This window comes from Harpia harpyja, chromosome 3 (genome assembly GCF_026419915.1).
Source record: "Harpia harpyja isolate bHarHar1 chromosome 3, bHarHar1 primary haplotype, whole genome shotgun sequence".
NCBI classification, from domain to species: Eukaryota; Metazoa; Chordata; class Aves; order Accipitriformes; family Accipitridae; genus Harpia; species Harpia harpyja.
The window spans coordinates 40,396,286-40,413,281 of NC_068942.1; the positions used below are offsets into that span (position 1 = coordinate 40,396,286).

The following is a 16,996-nucleotide window of genomic DNA, read 5'->3' on the forward strand; positions in this document are numbered from 1 at the left end:
GGGATCTCACGCAGGCAGCCGCCGCCGGCGGGGGGGGACCCGTCGCTGTGCGGTGAAATGGAGGACGGGGGAGCGGCGGTCACGCCCTGGGGCTCCTCAGAGGAATCCCCGGCTGAGCGGGCCGTGCCTGTGAGGCACCAGCCGGGTACGAGCGACGGGGGGGACGACCCGGAGCCCCCGTGAGGGCCACACGGACCTGGACCCGCTCCCCGCGCCGCGAGTGCCGGCCTGCACGGCGGGGTCGGGGCGCGCTGCCGCCAGCCCCGTAGCTGGAGGCGGGTGCTGGCGGGGCTGCCGGAGCGGGTCCCCCGCGGCCCACTCCGACCCCTTCCCTCCTGGGACGGACGGACGAGGCGGACTGCCAGGGCCGAGCCGGGGTACCTCGCCCCGCGGGCGCCCGCTCCCCGGTGGTGCGGGGCACGCGTTCCCGCCGCTAGCCCCCCCCCCCCCCCCCGTACGCGAGCGGCTCCTTTAAATTCTTGTGGAGGTCACCGGAGGATTCGCCCCAGGCCAGCCCTGCTCGCGCAGCTTGAGCCAATCCTTTTCCAGGCGTGTGCCTTCCCCGGGGCCAATCAGAAAGGAAAGGCTCGGAGGCGGGAGGCCAGCCTCGGTGATGGACGGCGCTTGCTGGCCAATCACCGCCAAAACCGGACGGCTGATGCGTCGGAGCGGCACCCAATAGGCTTGCGGCCGAGTGGGCGGGCCCGGCGTCGCCGGGCGCTGCGAGCCCCCCGCCGGGTGGCCGAGGTAAGGAGGGGAAGATGGCGGAGTGAGAGGAAGAGGCGGAGAGGCCGGGGCCGGCCGCGGCCCCGCGGCCTCGGCCGCGCTCAGGTGAGTGCGGCGGGGAACAACGGCCTCCGGCGCGGGACCGCACCCAGCCCGGTGCCTGGTGTCCAGCTCCCTGATTGGGCTGGGCCCGGGCGCCCGCGCACCCGCCTCCCCGTCCTGCTCCGTGATTGGGCTGGGCCCGGGCATGTTCGCGCCCGCCGCTTCCTGAGGCGCGCTCCGCCCGCCGCCCAGCGCCGCGGCCCCGGGCCGGATCGGTGAGCGCGGCTGCCCGGCTGCCCGCCTCGCCCGGCAGCGCGGCCTCCGCTCTGGGGTGGCCTCGAGTGGGTGTGGGGTGGGGGGGGTGTCCGTGTGGTGATGGCCGGCGCCCGCCGGGGACATCTGCCGGGGCGCGGGTGACGGGGGTGGGAACCGGGTCGGTTCGACCCGCCCGCCGCCCTGAAAAGTCCGAGTAACTTCGGAGCTGGGAGCGGGCGGGCGGCGGTACCGGGCTGCAGCAGATGGCCGGGAGGGAGAGCCCGTTTCCTGCACAGCGATACCCTACAGCCGAGTCGGGGAGGGCCGAGAACGCGCTTTCGGTGAACAGCTGCAGCTGACGGCGTACGTGGAGAAGAGAAACCGAAATGTATCATCCGAAATTAGCGTTTTCGTCTCCGGCTACAGACATAGCGCTGATTATAGTTACTCTTCTGTTATCATTGTTATTCCTGGAATCTGTGTGCTAGATGGATTTTGCTAATCTGCTAGAGTAGTTGCATCCTCTTCTGGTGTCTTTATGTCATACTGACACAGGAGTGCACAAAGGGGATGGCTTCCAAGTCGTTTGACAAAACCAGAACGTGTGAGTAATCTACAGCGCAAAATAAGTTTATGGAGAGTGGAGAGATTATAGTGGAACTGATTGTAGCCTTATGACTTCGTGTGATTGTTGATAATAAGGTGAAAAGGACTGTACACATGATGAAACATGTGAAGCTGTTACTAAAAACACTACCTCTTCTTTCTGTCTTAGTAACGTGCAGGTCAGGTACACCCTGAATTTTTCAAAATTATTGGAGGTATTTTGTACTACAGAATGGTGCTTTGTTTAAATTTAAAAAAAAAAAAAAAAGCGGGGGGACTTCTTAGTTGAAAGCAAAAGGATTACTGTCGCTAGCATGAGATTCCTTGTGTTCTGTATTTGATAATTAAATCTTGAGTTTGTTATAGAATTCTAAATGACTGCATTTTCAACGTGCTTGTCAGGTAAAAGTAAAGCACACAAAGTGGCACACAAAAGCTTTAGATCTTGTGGAGGTGTGGCATGTTATCTTACACGTTCTGAAAGCAGTAGCTGCTTATGAGAAAAATTTCCCGAGGAACATTTTAGCAGTTTCATGTGCTATATTATTCATGTAGTAACAGTAATAGCAGCTTATGAGCAACATAATATTAAGGCACAGTATGCTGCTTATACATGTCTATGTATGAATTGTTAAAATATGCCAGTGGATTTGCCTTTGGCATATTACATATAAAGATAATTCTGCTTTATATTATCATTACAAGAATAATAAGTAATCAACTTTCTTTCATGTGAAGTTGTACACTATTTTAGCAGTAAGTAAATTCATTTGGATTAATATTCTTGCTTTGAAAGCACAAGAGCTGTGAGAAGTAGTGTCTTATAAAAAAAAAAACCCAAAATCAGAATTTTCTGTTACCCTGGTATATGTCAAATTAACTATATGCACTGCTTTACAATCTTACCCACAGTGCTGTGAGTCTGCAGTGTGAAGATTTGCACAAAAAGGCTAAGCATCTTACGATGCTGACCTGTCATTCAGGGGTGTCAAAAATTGTGGGCCAACTAAGGCTAAAAATTCTGACCGAGTCTGTGAAGAGTCTGAAGTATCTCTTGAACACCTCCCACATTCATTCTTAAAAACTGGAAAAGGAAGAATGTTTGAAACCAGTCCTGACATGCCAGAGGTTATATGAATGCAAGATGCGAAGGCCTGCACAGTCTTTGGAGGATTAAAAAAAAAAAAAAAAGAGGATTTCTCTAAAATGGGATGTGGAGGAAGGGCTGTTTCCTTGCCTGAACAGTATTCAAGGAATAGAAAGCTCAGCTGTAAAACAGTATTCCCTATTTTCTCTGCTGCTGTAGGAAGTACTGTTATAACATTGTACCATCAATGTAGCAAATATCCATTGGAAGCCTCATAGGAGAGGAAGGTGATTTTATTTAAAATATGAAGTGAAACAAAATGCTCACTCAGGCTTGCAATCTAAGTGGCAGAAAGTGTGTAGTGCCTGAGATGTCTATCCAGCAGCCAAGCACCATAGCAGGGGTGTTTAAGCTGTGCGTCCAGCAGTCTAGTGCTATGTTGCTCGTGTCAGATATTAAGTTCAGGAGCCCTTGTAGAGGACAAGGACATCAGCTTGGCAGGTCCTTATGTCTTCTGGCCTCCTCCTAGGTTGGCAACCGTTCTAGATTTCAGATATGCCTTTGTGTACCCTTTTGGAGGTGACAGTGGTCTGCGTCTCTGCCCTGTCCCACTCTGTGGATTATCAGTGTTCTTTGTCTCCAGGTCTGGGTGTCTTCTGAAATTGCAGGGGGATGTGCTGGGGTCTTGATGACCTGCTAACCTGGGTGCCGTTAACACAAGCCCTTTTGAGAACCCTGTTCCGGCTCTACATTCTTTTTGGTGCCTCCACACTTGGGCACTCCCTTTCTTTCTCCATTCACACCAGTCTTAGCCTTTCTATTACAGTTCTCTACATTGCCTCATAGATTGGGTTTAGATGCCTTTTTAAATGTTACCTAGAAAGTGAAAGAAGCACGAAGGCAGCTGATTTTTTTGCAAGACTGTAAGCTACTTCTATTGTATTTTGCATTTACAATTTAAGCTTTTGTCATTATCAGGTTTCCAGGTTAAATTTGACACTTTTTAAGACATCAGAAAGACCTTAGTGGACTTGTGATGTGCAGGGCTAATTTTGCTTTCTGTATCTTCGCACATCACCGCCACATTTAACTTTCAAGTTTTCCTGTCTAGGTCTTTCTACATAAACCTGTTTGTAGACCTTTCCTTTGTCACATACTTGTCAGGCTGTGGAGAAGAGAAGAGGAATCATCTTCTATGTCCCTGTTAATTCTGCTTATCTCCTGGAGCATTTCTGTGTGCATGTGAGAGAGAGAAAGGTAATATTTCAGAAAACTAGATCTGACGGATCTGAGCTTTTGCTGACCAACATAATTAAAACTAAGGGTCAAAACAGAGTGTGAGGGGTGGGGTGAAACTTGGTTGCATAGCTGTATGCTATTCATTTTAGTATAGTTTCCAATTCCAGTGTGCTGATTGTGTCAGAACACTGACTACTTTTTTTTTTTTTTTCCCCCCACATTGGTACATTGGTAATAGGGCTTGTTGATCTATGTGAAAAGACAAATATGCAATTTTGCTGGTAAATTTATTTATGATATAGTTCTTCATCTCTTTTTGGCTTTGAAATTCTTGAAGTTGTCTGTATCCAAGAAGTTGTCTCTCTGAATGTGAGATTTAAAGTTCATGGAAACTAACCTTTAGTTACAGTAGAGCAAAAAAAATATGAATGGGCAATAGGTCAAAACTTAATAAAAATAATATTTTCTGAATTTTTAACAGAAAAATATTAATACATATAATGTTGAGTTTTCACAGATATTTCTTGTTCCAGATCAATTGATTGTATGTTCAGTAAGCAAGGTATGAAACAAGAAAAATAGTCTTTTTTTTTCTTTTCTTCATAATTTCCACTAGATTTTAACTGTAGAGTTGATATTGTCACCACTAGTTTCAGTGCCTGCTAATTTTCAATAGCCTTGATTCATATCCAGTTGCATTTGCAAGTTCTGTTGGTACTAGTGTGAACTCTGCTCTCACATAATCTATGAAAGTCAGATAGAAAGTGTATCAAGCAGAGTGGTTAAAAACTGGGGCATCCAAAGTCAGCGAACTTGTTAAAATAAAATTTTTAAAAATTGGTTAATGACCCCTGAATTTCAGTATTGGATGAACCATCCCTTTGTATGAGTTGCTTTAAGTGTCACCTGCTTCTTTTTTATAATAAGACTTACTTTAATGCGTAGTTTAGAATAAGTGAAAGAAAATCCAACTTTTCAAAGATTGGCATTGGGAATTGTTTCTATTATGACAAGTAAGTTTGAGAGAGTTCCTGATAACTGTTCCTTATCAAATGAATTGTTTTGTGAATCATTTGCTGTTGGTTCATTGATCTCTCAAAGTTACATAGTGCTTGGCAGGTTCTTGAGGTAGGAAGGGTCAGAACTGACGACATGAGAATGGAATAATTACCTTGAAATATAGGGTTAGGGATTATCTGATAACTGGATTTTCTGAAGGTGAAGGTCCCTGGTGCTTGAAGAAATGCCGTGTTGTGCAGGAGGGTGGAAGCTAGTAATACTTTGGTGAGGATACTGGGAGTTTTTAATAATTTAAGTTCTGTGTGATGAGATAGTTCTGCTTATAGCAATCCATTGTTCTTCCAGTCAGGTTGTCAGCTCAGCATCCTTGAGAACAGGCATTATGCTTCCTTGCTACAGTGGTTTGTTATTAACATGAAAGAGTTTCTTGCCTTACTGGAGACTGAAATTGTGTCCATCTCAGTTCCTATGAAACTGAAATGTGTGTCTGTTGATGATAGCTTACCATAACAAGGTTGTTTGTCTTCAAAATATGCACAATTAAAAAGTCATTTGGGTAGTGGTGTATACTTAATGCTCCAGGTGTAGTCAGTTGAGCATGGGCTATAGGCTGTTCTCAGTAAAGTAGAAACCAACAAATTCCAGGGGAAAAGGGAATTCAGTACTGTGTAAACTACATTCTGTGGAGTGAATAACACATGATTTTACTCCAGGAAGCAGAATGGTTTCTGAACAAAAGCCTTTCAGGCACGTTTTGGGTGTATGCTTCTCTTCCCCAGCCTGTTCTTAAAGTTTGCCTGTCCTGGGTATGGAAACTTGGGCCCAATTCACTTGATCATCCTTTCCCGTAAAGGAAAGGAAAGGGGGTAGGTGTGATCATTTGAAAAAGTAACTTTAGCATGTTTTATGTAGAATGTCTAAAAGTGTTAACTAGTCCCTGTAAGGTACAGCTAATCTTTTGTGTCTTGTGCAGATAATCACATATGATCTGAATAGCCTCCTAGATGCAAATTTAATTTCTTTTGTTCATCTCTTTCTCTCTAGGCTCACTGAGGGGAATGTGGATTGATCAAAAATAACGGTGAGTAAAGCCATAGGGTTATTTAGGTACTAAATATCAGGTACTAAACTTGTCAAGTTTGTTGGTTGATTAGGCTTTTTCTTCTCTCTTTTTTTTTTCTGTCCAAAGGAATCAGTCATTGAGATTCTAATTTTTTGTAGGATACTTTCAGAGAACTGGAATGTTGCCACAGTGTCAGCTTTCAGCTTGGGCTTTGCTTGAAAGAAACTTTGATTTAACAATATATTCTAACAGGAATGAATGCTTTTAAAGTTATAAAATTCCTGTCCCATGATGTCATTTTGCTGTGCTAAGAGGCACTAATTGTGTAATTGTATTTACTTGGAGTAGTTATCTTAAAAGTTGTTTTTGTTAAACAGTAGGACTGGAAGAACTATAACATAACCAAATGTCAGTTATCAAGTACAAAAAAGTACATTCAAAATTCCTAAGGATGACAATCAACTTCTGGAGTTTTGATTTCCACCACGACCCCCACCCCAGTGAATGAAATAAAGATATTCTGGTAGTTAACAGAGCGTTGTATTCTGTTCTCAGTTCTGCCACAAACCTTTGGCATGTTTTGTTGCAGCTCTCCAGGTCTGTTTTTCCTCGTCTTCATAACAAGAGTAAGACTTTCCCAACAGTGTGAGCATGGATGGTCAAGCTCATGATCAGCTGAAATACTTGAGTGCCTCAGAGAGGAAGTGATGGTAACGAGTGCTGTATTTCCATTTTCATGATCTACTTGCTACTTCTAACATAGGAGTTGAAAATTGTCACTGGAAGATTATTTCTGAACTTGATCAACTAAAGGGTTAAGGTAATTAGAATAAGATGAGCAATACAGACAGAAAAGAGAGCAAGGGGTTAGAAAATACAGTGTATCCTCATGTTCTTGTATGTGAGAAAGAGAAACCAAAGAAAAAAAATTCTCTTTCACATCTCTGTTGTAGTACAGGAGAATGATAATAAATGTTTCTGGCACTAGCTATGCAGGAGCGCACCCATGTTACCTTCCAATGCAGGCTGGCATCAAACTTAAAGCAGAAGAATCATGTCTTAACAGCTACTGTGACTAGGTGATGCCAGGTGACTGTCACTGATGAAAGGCCAGGAGATCACTGACAAGATAAGTTATTGAAGTATGTCTACGCTGTGGATAAGTGGGGAGAAATGAGTAAAAGTAAGTACTTAATCTGTGTGATCTTACAGCTGTCGTAAGTGCTTTTTTCCTCTACAGCACTGACAGTTTTATAGTTAATTAGGTGATAGTTTATGGTCTCTCTTTGAATTGTGACTGGCTATAGCAGAATACACTCTCTCTGTGTGCAGTGTGCCTTCTGGTGCTACCTCAACATTGTCATGCTATATGTTGGAGCCACAGTTAAGAAGCCCCATAGCTAATTAACACTGGTATATTTTTTGATACATTGCTTCTGAGTAAGCATATAGTTCAGCATTTCTGTTGTATTTCCTTAGCCAGCTTATGGACATCAACAGTTAGATATAAAATATACAGAGCAAGGGATTATTGCAGTTCGTGAAGCCAGCTAGTTTTGTCCATTGGAGTCAGACTTTTAAAGTAATGAACCAGTGGGCATTTTAATGTTGAATGTATTTTATTCTGATTCCTAAACTACCTCTCCTGGTTTTTTATTTTGGGATTCCAGATCCTCTCCTGACATTCAAGAAGGTGGTGGTCCTGTTGCTTGCTCATAGGCTGTGAGATGTGTATGTTCCTCTTCTAGCAAGCAAAAACCTGTCCTTCACTTCATGGAGCTGAATGAACAAAGATCTCTCCAGTTCCTCTTTCAACCATTTCACCCAACATTTGATTCACCAGACGACTTCTCCCACAGAAGTACCCCACTGTTTTATCAAAACTCGAAAGCAGAGTAACAGAAATCAGCATTTGTTTCCCCGAAGAAATGTCTTCTGTGCCAGCTCTTCATCCAGCTTTCTGCATTCTGTTTTAAAATGAGAAATACTTTGTAATCAGATGCAAGTGGAAGCTGGTGTTCTTCACTGATACCTCCTTCTTCATTTTAGGAAGGTTAAGTACTTCACTGTGTCATATTCGAATTCCTAGCAGCTAAAGTGTCTGCATGCATTGGTATGTCAGACTGTCTTGACATGTATGAGAAGTTGCGGCAGGAAAACCAGAACATGTTTTCTGCTCTGACATGAGGAAGAAACTTACCAAACGATTGGGGACATCCCATACAGGTATTTTCTAGTTCAGGACCCAGGCTTGACTTTGTAGATAGATGTCTTGATGTCAACTCACAAAAGCAGCTAATGCACAGGAACAAATGCAGAATCACCTTGTCTATAGTGTGTAAATGCATCGTCCCAGTCTGTGATCAAAATGTATATTTGCATGTGTAAACCTATGTAAGTGCTGGATATGAAGAGCTTTCACTGGAAGGAGAAATTACTCTGCACCATTTAATTTTTAGCAAAGAAAAATGAAGCTTTAAAGGCCTCTGGGGTAACAGGATAATGATTAGGTTTATGTTAAATCATTCCCTCCCTCTGGCTTTGTATGAATCTTTAGCAGCAAAAGGAACAAAAACATTCTATGGTAGAAGAGTTGGGGCAGAATTTCTTTCTTTGTTACAGAAATTAACTTCTGGTGGGGTGGAAGAGACCAGAGGTATAAAGTTGCAGTTTATCCCCTTAGCTTCCTTGGCACAGCTTCAGCTTTTCATAGTGCTGATGGAATCAGCTTTTTGATTCTTCTGTAACTGAGAACTGAGATGATCTGTATGTTTCCATCATCTAGGTAGAAATAGGCCCAAGAGAATGGACTGTTAGCCACGTAAGAGGGATGAGTTGAGAGGGAGCAGAAATACTTAGGATGGGCCTTTTTCTGGTTCCTCTTATTCCTTCCCAAACTAAGGCGCAATCTGTTGTTCTTATGTTTACATAAGATTCGTCTCCATCATTTGTGATTATATGGATTATATAGGATGTTTTCTGTCATTCTGAGATGGGAGCGTATATTGTTCACATGCTCCCTGCTATGGTATTGTATATGGCAAGTAAGATTTCTTGCAAAAAACCCCCAGAACTGGGATATATATTCTATTCCACTTCAAATCTGGAGCTCTTCTTAGTGCACCTTATTCCAAGCTTGTGATTTAGAAAATGTGACTTACTAGCTTAAAATAATATTTTCAAATCTGGATCAAATAAAGGTATATAGGTTCTCTTAATAGGTTTTGGTAGATAATAGCATGGTTGGGAGGGGGGTGGTTTAGATTTCTTGGTTTTTTCTTTTTTTCCTTTTAGAAAACTGCTGGAGAGAGCCAGACAGCCTGAAAATGGCTGAAAAAGCCAACAATTGAAATCCTGAAATCTTAATGATAGATTGCAAGCGCAGCATTCTGGTATTTAAAATGTGGTGACATTTTATGGGACCAAGTTCCATAGCAGAGTAAGGACAAGTGTTAATGTTGATCCTAATCTTCAGAGTAGAGTTGAGTTAAGTCTGTGTTTAGACTTGCATTGTAACCATAAGATTTAATGACAGCTTTACCCATTTTTTGTTTCCATGAAGAAAAGATCAGACACGTAAACTGAGGAGTGGTGGGCAAGACACTGCGTATCAAAATAATGCCAACTGTAATGAGCAGAGAGGTGCACTAAAGTTGTGTGTAACATTGTGATGAGCTGTGTGATAAGAGTTACATTGATCTTGATGAGGCAACCACCAGTTTTAAGAACATAGGATTTCTTTGCTGAATATGGTCTGAATTTTCTGGCATTGGAGGCAGCTAGAAAAGCACACTTCCTTTTAGGGCCTCCTTATGTTGAAACCAATAGGATTTAATGTAGATGTCTGTAGAAGCAGGATCCATCCCTAAGTGATGGAAAATACTGTCAATATCATAGGATTATAAGTGGTTGGGAGGTGTCTGGTATAAGAAGCATCTGATTTTAGATCTGGGAATTTCCTTTTCTTCCCTCTGCCCATACTTAGCCTTCTGATGTTAGAGCTAGCAGTTGTTTCTTGCATAGCTTGATGACAAAATACTTGGGAGAGAGGAAGGTGGGGGTTTTTTGTGTGGACGTGTACAAAAACTAAGAATTTGTTTGACTGGAGAGTAGACACTTTAAGCTCTTCGATTTCTTTTTCCATAGGAAAAACCCTCAACATTTTGTAACCCTGCATTGTAACAAAAAAATAGAATTGCTGATTTTTCCTGACTCCTATCCATGACAATGTAACAATATTAGGTTTCAAGTTTAATTTTAGAACATAACATTTTTAGCAGGGCTAAGGATCTATGGCTTTCACAGAAGTAATACTCCAATAGTGCATGCCCAGAAGACCCCCATTGCTGTACCTTTCCGGCCAGCACCTTTATAAAACTGCTGTGTTAGGAAATGCTGCCTCAGCCTACTTACTTTTTCTTGCTCCACTTTTTCTCTATGTTGGTTGGAAATCTTCCCATGTGAAAGATTACAAAAACAAGGGGCATGTGCAATAGATCATATATATATACATATATATATTTTAATACTTGTGGACAAAATGATGTTACAAGTTGTTTGAAAACAACAAAATCACCAATGTCTTCCATTTTGAGATGTGTATAGTTCCATAAGCATTAGTGCTTTGTAGCAAACTGTAGTGCCATGTTAGGATCAGTGCATGAGCCTAGTAGTATTTTTACAATTTCAGAGTGACAAATTTATTAATAAACAGTGATGATAATGTAATTAATAATAGAAAGGATACAATAGAAATGTCACAAACATGGTCTAAACATGCAGTATCCTCCCTTTGACAATGGCAACGCTATCTTTAGAAATAGAATGCATTCACTTAATGGGCTTCATAGAATCATAGCTGACTTTTTGTTTTTAGTCTATCTGTCCAACTGCAATACTAAGCTAGAGTACATAAGCGTTCAGAATTCTCATCTCCATCACTGGGATTCTTTTCTATTTAGTCTGTCTTGAAGGTGTTTTGTTCCATGTGCAGCATTTTCAATTTTATTATTACCCATCCTGTGATATACTCAGAAAAGTATGAATGTGCTAAGGAGTTTGTGTGCGTTTTGTACACATCTCTGTTACCTTAAGATCATTTACAAAATCTGTTAATTAAGTAATTTTTTTCTTCAGATCTGACTATATAATTTTTATAACTAGTTAAACATTATCCTCCTTATATAACAAGTTAATGGTTGCAAAATGCTATCTGCCAATTGTGCATAGAAGACTTATCCATTATTGCAGGAATGGGGAACTTTTTTGGCTGAAGTCCTATTGAATCTTTTAACACCTTTGGTGGATCCTGCATTTACATACATCTTAATGTTAATAATAGTAAGAGAGAATATAATAAGGTCGAGGGCTGTTGAAAAACAACATTGCAGACTGTATCTGTGCAGCAGGCTATCTCTAGCCTATGGATCAGAGATTCCCCACCCCTGTATTATTGAGAATTCAATATCCTGTATTTTAGGTAACTTCCAGTATTGCTTTACAGCTCTAAGCTCAATTTTAATAATTTCTGTCTCTCCCTCTGCTTCTTTCAGAAGGAAAGTTCAGAACAGGGGAAGTCCAAATGATTTAGCGTTCAATGGGCAGCTTGGACGGGTCAAATAAGAGACTGGTATGATTCCTGAGATGTGCAATGCTCTGTGGATGGCATCTTCTGATTTCCTAGGAAAAAGTCTTTTATTTGGTGCCAGTGTTGCTCTTACCCATTTATCTCTTTTACAAGAACAAAATTCTCTTTCAACTTAGAGAGGATACTGCATTGTTTTTTCCTGAGACCTGCCTGTAAATGGCCGTTAGAGGGAGGGAGGGAATGGGTAGCTTGGTTTTGTAGTTTTGATACGATATATCTCTAGAGTAATTAGTCAAGAAGCATGTACTTTGGTGCAAAACCAGTAATCCGTGCAGAATTATTGTATGTAACACGGGAAAAAAAAGCCAAACCCAAACCAACAACCCTCTGCATCTAATACATTTCCAAGAGAATTGGACAGGTGCGCCATTTACAGCAGAGCTCTGGGGGACCTGCGCTGAGAGTTAGGTTAAATTCTAAATGGAAGTAGCTGTACCATTGAATAAAGTAGTTTAGTGCTTGGGAGAATCAATTGAAAAATACCTCTGAAACTGGAATGCAAAATAGCACAGTATGTAGGGGGAAGAATCCCTGATGCAAACAAAGCCATAAGATGATTTAATAAGAAAATAGAACTTTAGTAGCAATAACTGTTTTGCATGTGATAGTAAATAACTTGCATTAGCAAGACTGTACAGTAGAGTAAGTGGGTAATAACCAAATAAGTTTGTGGAGCTCTGTGCTGCAGGGAGTTGCGTGAAGAGTCTCTTCCTGAGAAGACAGGTGAATTCCTCTTATGTTCCTCTCATTGGAGGGAATTTGGCACTTGAATACTTAGTTAATGAAGCTGATTAAAAAAAAAACAAACTAGCTTTGTCACATGTCTGAAGCACTGTCAACGAGTGCTGGGGAAGGTCAGACAGTTCTTTTTTAAAGGATAGCTGAAGTTTCCCTATATTTTGTTCTTTTTTGTAGTCTAGCACTTGCTCTATTTCTCAGAGAAGGAACTAAACCCTTCCAAATACTGGACTGTGAAGAGAACCTGATTCTGAAGTTAGAAGCTTCTATTGTGGGAAGTACTTTTTGTTTTCTTTGTTTAAAAAGACCAATCTGAGATGGTCTTTAAATAAAAAAAAAAAAAAATTAGAGAACACTTGACACTCAAAACATTTGTACATCCCAAGCACAATTGTAGAATTCTAAAAATGTTACTTTACAGCAAAAAATAATTTTAGCCTTGCTAAACACACTGTTTCAGACCATAATTGATTTCTCTCGATACCTGAAGTTTTGCAGAGGTGAGTACTGTGAAGCCTCTGGTAACGCAAAGGGTTACTGATCTACGGCTGTAGCCTCTGCACCCAGCAAAATATTTGCTGTCAAAGGGTTACATAAAAGAGCCACAGGAGTTCTAAAAAGTCCATAGTTTACACTGTTTTCAATGCAGATATGTAGTGTATAGAGACAATATGGCCCAACAGATAATAATGTATTCTGAACAGAATTATTACATCAGAGGTTTAGATCTATCTGGCTGGATTTCTTCTAGAAAGCTGAAGTAATTTGGACTGTAACTTACAGCTGAACAGTGGCTTCTAATATTTCAAAATTACAGAGGTGAAGCCCTTTGGCTCTTTATAAGTTGATAATGGGACTGTGAGGGCTGTGAGCATTTTTACAGTATGAAGTAACCACGATAAGCATGAGAATGCCTAAATTAATAGTTGGCTAATATGTAATATGTGTATGAAAAGCTAATTGATCTGGAAGGTTGTAATCAGCTTAAATTCCAGCTATTGAATTATTGATAAAATTGGAAGCTGGCCATAGGGGACTTTAATTTGATTGTTATCTGATTACATTAGAGAAATTGTAAATTTATTCTGGTCTGTGGTCAGCAAGTACATTTACATAATAATGAAATAATAATGAAAACACAGTCATGTTCATACTTCAGAAGTGTGAAATTTGTGGCTTCAAGGGTTTATTCATTCAGAGAAGCGGGGGAGGAAATCAAGACTGATGTAGCTATCTGCATATTCTTCCCAGTTCAGACTTTTTATAATGATCTGTGTTCTACGGGCTACTAAACTAGAAATTACTATTCACAGCAACAAAAGGAATCCCTTTGCCTTTCAGCTCTTGTAGTATGGCATGACTTTTGCTCCAACCCCCTTGATTTCACTGCTTCTAAAACTAAGTGGAAGTGTTAGATGCTACCACATTCAGTGTGGGCTATCAAAGGTGTAGTGACCAGTACTGACATGCCTCCTTTAGCAGTACTAAACCCAGATGATACAAGTATATGCTGTTTCCATACCCAGTAGCGCTGCTGCAGAAGGTCTAGCCAGTACTTGTGTTGGGATTGCACCTTCAGGAATTGCATCTTCTGCAACTGAGGATAATTGTCAAATTTAGGAGAAAAAACAAAGTCTTGCAAAGACACCTTGATAGTACGTGAGAAGAAATTGTACTGAGCTTCAGGACACTGACACTTTATACAAGGATTACATTGTTAGGAGCTGGCACTGTGTTTTTTTGGGCAGAGAAGGGAAAAATATGGAAGAGAAGAACAGTTTTTGATGGATAACCAATCTTAGAAATAACTGCTTACTGCATCCCTAAGAAACTGTCTGGTCTTCCTCCAAAAATAATAATCCTACTTGCTGTTCAGGTACAGAGCTGCATAGTGGCAGTTCAGGTTAGATTTCATTGGATTTCTTTTACTGAATGATCCAGCATTTTGCCCCCGTAGCGCTTTGATTGGCACACAAAAGCCAACAGTTGAACCAGGGTGTCTCGTTTAACAGTGCAGAACACTAACCATGGATTCTGATGTCTATTCCCTTTCAGTCTCCTCTACACTTTCTCCAGAGTTTTAGCAAAAGTGTTGGTGTTCATGATGTAAGCAGAGCGTGTTTCTATCTCTGAACCTATGTACCAGGTTATAATATAGACAGATTCCCTAAGGCTTTACAGCATCTAGCGTTAAAGATAAAAGGTAACTTAACTGTTATAACTTGCTGTTTAGTGTGTCCTTTGTAAATCCTGTCTGCTTCTCTCCACTTCCCCTCCAAATGAGTGTGTTTGCAGGTCAAATAAGAGGTGGCTAGTTTGTAATGCCTTAGGCATGAAGAACTGCATGGAGAAACTGAAGAAAAGCGGCACAGGCCCACAAACCAAATCTTAGAGCTAGTATTCTAATTATGCATGATTCAAAATGTCTAGTGTAACGTAGTTATTACCAGTAAATTGAGATATGCATTTATACATAATGAAGCAATAGGAATTAATATACCAATAGCTTGAACTTCCTGCTTTGATTCTCAAATTTTGGTTTTTTTAGAGAATGTGCTGCCTCTGTAGAGAAAGGGGCAGAATGTATAGATAGGGACAGAAGCATGGCACCAAAACTGTAAATCAGGAACCAGAATCAGCAGAACTCGCCTTTATAACCTCTTGTCTGGTTCATATTAGTGCCCTGAGCATGTAAAAAGCAGGGCATGAACTAAGCATGTTTAGGGGCGAGATGAGGTTTCTCACCTGCTGCAGCTGTAGCAAGGAAAAGGGTGCAGAGTTTCTTACAAGGTGCAGGGGGGAGCAACTGATGGAAAAAAAAAAAAACCAACAAACACAACACAACACAAAAAAAACAAGTAACAGAAACCACAGACTCAAATTGAGTGTAGTATTTGCCAGACAGTAGCTAATAAGCTTGGGTGTGGTGAAATTATTTGGAGAAGACTGAAATTAATAAGCACAGTACATATATTTCAGGTGTTGAATAGCTTTTTAATAGACAGTATTTTCAGGTAACTCTCTAGCCACATAGGCAGCTGTACTGAAGCATATTGGTACCAGCCAGCAATAATGGCACCTGCAGGAATGAACCTGAAAATACTGGTAATCTTGTATATTTCTTAGGTTCTTTAAAGAGATTTTTTAAAAACAGAAAATGAGATTTGATCACTGAAGGTCTTTATCTTCTGCAACACAGGTTGCAATGGTCTTTTTTCTTTATTTCACTTATTTAATAAAAGGGAATTTGGGTGCCATCTTTCTGTAAACTTTTAGTGTGTTCTCTGTAATCTTTCCCAAGTCTTTTAGTGGATAATGCAGTGAATTTCTGCTGGCAGTTTGAAAATAACATAGAACATGTGGCATAGCCTACGTCACTAATACTTTTCCAAGTTTAAACTTATATTCAAACATGTAGAATACTAGCTTGTTACTGCAGAATTCCATACTTCTAGCTTAGCTTAATTTTGTAGGTGGGCTTAACTTGTGCAGAACACTTCTCCATGTACAGAGGCTCAGTTCTCTTTCTTAAATAGAAAGAGGAAGCATCTTGGCAGAAGAAATTGTGTGTCAAGTTAACTCCTGTTCATAGTTCATAGCCAACCATCCATAAAGCACCGTGATTTGCGTTTAGAATGGGGGTTGCATTTTTCTCATGAATGCTCTTTCTAGATATACAAGAATTGCCAAATGAAGATAGAGATATTATAGAAGATAACTATTTTATGGTATCAGAAGTTAGACTACATGAAATCCTTTGAGCCAACTTCTTCAAGAAAAAAGGGAACTTGTAAAATAAGTTTAGCCCAGTGGTTAACCATGGTCATCTAATTCTTAGTGGGTATTCTTTAGTACACTTCACATGGGTTTAAACCCTGTTAAATATATTTTCTTTTGTGTGATGAGTAAGCAGTTGTATCCTTTGTTAATGCTTATTGCCTTCAATATAAAACCTGGGGAATAAGCTACTTTAGGATGTCAGTGAAGACATCCTCCTTTTGAAAAGTATGATATAACAGCAAAGGAGAAGTATTAGTTATAGATTATTAAAAATTACCTTAGTACTTAAAAAACAGGCTAGAAAATACTTCTTATGCTGAACTTCTGATGGCATGCTCACATGGATTAGCGGAGGAAATTATTGGTGTCACTAGGAACTATGTACTCCCATTGCACATATGTTTTACATGGTAACAGTGGAAGAATGTCTCCCTGCAAATTCTGATGTTTTTCCAAAAGGCAGCTTGCTTTTATATCTATGCATCTTTGAGGATTTCAAGATAAGATTTTATTCTTTTGACACTGTAAAGAGGAACTGTTTAAAAATGAACTTGGAAACTCTGCACCTGTATACAAATTTTTTTAGCAATAAAGCAGCACAGGCTGAGAATGCACTAAAACTGGATGTGTCATTTGTTCAGAAGACGAATTAACCAACCTAACTATACACTCCACTTCTGAGGTGTTTGTACTTGGCGTACCTTTGTCAAAACTTCACAATTTGAGCTAAACTAACATATGCTGGCTATCATCTGCTTTGTGTCCAGCTGTTCTGGCAGACTTCAGGCACAAG

General features: G+C 40.8%; 1 long non-coding RNA gene across 2 annotated transcripts; it reads left to right on the top strand.

Annotated features, from left to right (window-relative positions):
* The first annotated feature begins 689 nt into the window (after positions 1-689).
* LOC128139561 (uncharacterized) lies at positions 690-16,823 on the top strand. Of its 2 annotated transcripts, XR_008234428.1 has the most exons (5): positions 690-831; positions 6,020-6,056; positions 6,628-6,858; positions 7,027-7,221; positions 7,709-16,823. It is a non-coding gene; the product is annotated as an uncharacterized LOC128139561 (long non-coding RNA). The 2 variants fall into 2 exon arrangements; XR_008234427.1 differs by lacking the exon at positions 7,027-7,221 and having other exon boundaries at positions 699-831.
* The last annotated feature ends 173 nt before the right edge of the window (positions 16,824-16,996 follow it).